The following is a 4,545-nucleotide window of genomic DNA, read 5'->3' on the forward strand; positions in this document are numbered from 1 at the left end:
GGTGACCCAACTGAGTGTGGAAACTACAGAACAATAGCATTGATTTCACATGCAAGCAAGATTCTACTGACGATTATCCAAAAACGACTGGAACAGTACATCAGCAGAGAACTGCCAGAAATCCAGGCTGGGTTTAGAAGGGGTCTTGGTACTAGGGATATTGTAGCCGATGTTAGATGTATCTTGGCTGAATGCAGGGAATACCAGAGGAATGTCTATCTGTGCAGATGACACTACCTTGCTGAAAATGAGGACATGAAGCACTTGCTGCAGAAGGTCAAGGACTGTATCCTTAAATGTGGATTGAAGCTCAACATTAAAAAAAAACAATAAACCAAAACAACAAACATTCTTACTACTGGGCTGATTGCTGGGCTGATTGGCAGCATCATGATAAACGGTGAATAGATTGATATTGTTAACAGTTTCCTTTTGCTTGGCTCCACAATCAACAGTCTTGTTACCAGCAGACATGAAAGCAAAAGACAAACTGTCTTGGGAAAATCTGGTGTCAGGGACCTCTTTAGAGTACTGAAGAGTAATGATATTAGTTGGTAGATAAAGGTGAGCCTCATCCAGGCCGTATGGTCTTCACAATTACTTGCTATGCATAACAATGATGGACAATGATTAGGGATGACAGAAGGAGATTTTATGCCTTTGAGGTGTGGTGTTGGAGAAAAGTACTGGGTATACCATGGACTGCCAGAACAAATCGGTTTAAACTGGAGAGGGTGGAACCAGCTTGCTCTTTGGAAGCAAAGATTCTGAAGCTTCATCTGACATACTTTGGGCATGTTGCAAGGAGAAACCATGTTAGGTAAGGTGGAAGGACAGTGTAAGATTGTTAAGACCCTGGATGAGACAGATTGAGTCAGTGACTGGGGTAGTGGGAGTAGGTGTGTCAGAGATGATAAAGTTATCTCAGGATAGAGTAAGGTTCAGGGCTGTTGTACACAGGGCTACTAGGAGATGGCACATAACAACAATAAAACAATATTAACAGATGTAATAAATGAAAGATATTTTAAAATTGATAATATTGTCTTTTTATTCCCAGCACATTATCTCACTGTTTAAATCATCAAAGCCCATTTTTGATCTGGTTGACATCCTGTGGCTACTAGAATAAAAGTACCAGAAAAATCTGGATGGGAACGAGTATAATGATTTCCCAGCCAAACCTCCTGCTATGATGGTTCCATCCATCCCATATTTTTCACTAAACTATTCATCCATCCATAGATTTAGCCATTCATTCAGCAAACATTTACTGACACCACTACTAGCAGCAAATGAGAATTGTTAACTTCAGGCACTGGAATTCACTCAAAACCCAGTGACAGGAATCAACCTTCCCGAGTACTGAGAGGCAACAAGGTCAGTCTAGAGACTAAGGTGCGTCTGATCCAGTCTATGATCTTTGCAATTACTTGTTATGCATCAGAGAGCTGAATAATGACTAAGGATGAGAGAAGAAGAATTGATGCCTTTAAGTTGTGGTGATAAAGAACAGTCTTGAACATACCATGGACCACCAAGAAAATAAAGAGGTATGTCTTGGAAAGTGTGAAATCAAGTTTCTTGTTTGAGGCTAGGATTTTGAAATTCTTTTACACATATTGTAGGCATGTGGCCAACAGGGACAGATTCTTGGAGAAAGACATCATGCCCGAAAGAGCAGAGGGACAGTGCAGTAGAGGAAGACTCCGGATGAGATGGATTGATATAGTAACTAGGGAAATGTGGATAGACTGTTGGAGTCAGTGAGACTGGCTCAGAACAGGGCTGGCTTAAGAGCTATTGTACATAGGGTCACTATGAGTCATAGGTGATTTGACAGCATATACCAATAATTTAAGTTAGAATTTCTCCAATTCTTATAACATTTGCTGTTATACTTAACTAACAAAATTCTAGTACTGGGGATAGAAAAAAAAAGTTATCTCCTTTCTACATGACATACGGGCATATTATATGTTTGAAGACGAAAACCGTATCTTCCTGAAGTCCAGGTTTTCTGAAGTAATATCCTTTATATTATTTTATCATTTTTCATGTGATACAATTTCTAAACACTTCTATAATTTATGTAAAACCAACTGCCATCAAGTTGATCCCAATTCACATTGACTTTACAGAAGAGTCATGACTTCAAGGGTTAATAATAGCTGCAGGCTGTTGGGTCTTTCTCCCTTGGAGTAGGTAGTGAGTTTGAATTGACACATTTTCAGTTAGCAGCCTTCTACTTTAAATATTGTACTACCAAGGCACCTGAAATACATAGAAAACACACAGGAGAATGCCCTTCTTTTTCCAAAGGAGTTCTTGTGAATTCAAACCACGAGAGCAGCATGGCATTTGGGTTAGCAGTGACATTTCCTATGGACACCACCACCAGAGCACTGTTGTTGCTGTTCTTGTTATGTGCCATCAAGTCACTTGTGACTCACAGTGACCATATGTACAACTCTCACCAAAGATCTTCCTCTCTTGCACTGTCCCTCCACCCTCCCCAGCATGATGTTCCTCCCCAAGGACTGGTTCCTCCTTACAACATGCTGAAAGTATATCAGACAAAGCTTCAAAATCTTTGCCTCCTGAGAACAACTTGTTTTCACCCTCTCAAGGATAAACTTGTTTGCTCTCGTATTCGTCCATGATATATTCAATACTCTTCTCCATCACCACAGGTCAGAGGCATCAATTCTTCTTTTGTCATCCTTAGTCATATGTCCAGATCTTTAATGCAAAGCAAGTGATTGCAAAGACTATGGCCTGGATCAGGTACACCTTAATCTCTATATTGATTCTGTTGCTCTTCGGTACTCTGGAGAGGTCCCTGACTTTCCCAGTACAATTTAATTTGTCTTTTGATTTCCTGATTGCTAGTACCAAGACTGTGGAGCCAAGCAAGTTGAAACTGTTAACAATCTCAATCTCTTCACTGCCTATTAACATGCTGCTTATTGGCTCAGTGGTGACAATCTTTGTTTTATAAAGTTGAGCTTCAATCCATATTGAAGGCTCTGGTCTTTAACCTTCTGCAGCTAATGTTACAGTTCCTCCTCAGTTTCAGTAAGCAGGGTATTGTGTGTCAGAACTGACCGGCTGCGGGGGGTATGCCTGCATGAAAGAATGTGTATGTGTGTGTGTGAGTGGTTAAACTGCAATGAATAATAATATGTTTTAATCAAAAAGTTCTATAAAATTGCACTTTATCCCAATTTCTATTTTATATATGTAGACTATTAGTATTACTATCTCAAGATTTATTTATTACTTATTATATCATTAATTCAGTAGTCATTAAATTGCTAATTACACAGGGGTGTAACTTAGATTTGTTTACACCTAATTTGGTTTTCTTTTGTTTCCAAAACTTAAAAATTCATTCATGTCACAATTATTAATGAGAAGAATGAATAGTGATTTTCTAAGAAGGAAAAATGTGGCACAACACAGGCAGTCAGAAAACCACGAGAAAAATGCTAGAGTTTTTTTTTAACTTCTCAATAATTCATTCCAGTTTTCTGAGTGAAGTTATCATTATTAAAGGGTATTTTTGTTTTGTTTACTTTTGTATGAATCTTTCCTCAGGACTATCTTGTTTATAATAGGCAGAATGTGTTCAACAAACGGAATGTTCTAAAAATTAAGTTCCCATGTGTACAAAAAAATTTTTTTTTCAATAGGGTTAAAAGAAAATCTACAGACTGGGAAAAACATTTGGCAATGACACCTCAGAAAAAGGTCTCATGATACTTTTCAGACTATTACAGGTCCTCCAAAAAAAATGTCTATAATAACAAAATAGGCAAAAGATAAGGAAAGACTTTTCAGAAAGGAAGGCATTTAGATCACCAAGAGACCCATGAAGAGATGCTCACAATCACTGGGAATCAGATACATGCAAATCAAAATCACAACGAGATATCATCTTCAGTTGCAATAGCAAACTTAAATAGGACAAGCAGCAATAAATGTTGGAGAGGAAGTAGAAAGATCAAAACTCTTATAAACTGCTGGTAGAATTGTAAAATGCTGCAACCACTGTGGCAAGCCATTTGCAATTTTCTCCAAAAGCTGAATATATAAATTTCATATGACCCAGCTATGCTATTGCTAGGAATATGCCCCAAGGGACATCTAACTGAGAGACATAAATAGAGATATGTGTGTCTATATTCATAGCAGTGTTAGTCACAATAGCAAGAAAAAAGAAAGTCCACTGTCATCAACAAATGAATGAAATGAGAAGTTTTAGTATATTCACCCAATAGAATATTATACAGCACTAAGAAGCAAGTATCCTGAGTGAACTAACTCAGTCTCATAAAAACAAATACTGCACAAGATTTGTTGTTGGTGCATATATCTGAATGAATGATAGTGGTATTCACAGGGCTTCCTTGTAAGCATATGGATATAATACTGTCACTCATGGTGTTGTACTTCAAGATGGATCTAGAAATTACTTTTTTTACTATAAAGGCAACCCCATTTTTCCTTGTCTTTTCATCTCCAGAGTAATATATCATATGG

The 4,545-nt window shown here is 37.7% G+C and overlaps 1 protein-coding gene across 1 annotated transcript in view; it reads right to left on the bottom strand.

Annotated features, from left to right (window-relative positions):
• LOC102866788 (tyrosine-protein kinase Fer-like) overlaps nt 1–4,545 on the bottom strand; it is a 575,672-nt gene that overhangs the window by 228,349 nt on the left and 342,778 nt on the right. The gene's annotated exons all lie outside the window — the stretch shown is intronic.

Source organism: Elephantulus edwardii, unplaced genomic scaffold (genome assembly GCF_000299155.1).
Source record: "Elephantulus edwardii isolate Elephantulus edwardi_28Jun2011 unplaced genomic scaffold, EleEdw1.0 scaffold00156, whole genome shotgun sequence".
Lineage (NCBI taxonomy): Eukaryota > Metazoa > Chordata > Mammalia > Macroscelidea > Macroscelididae > Elephantulus > Elephantulus edwardii.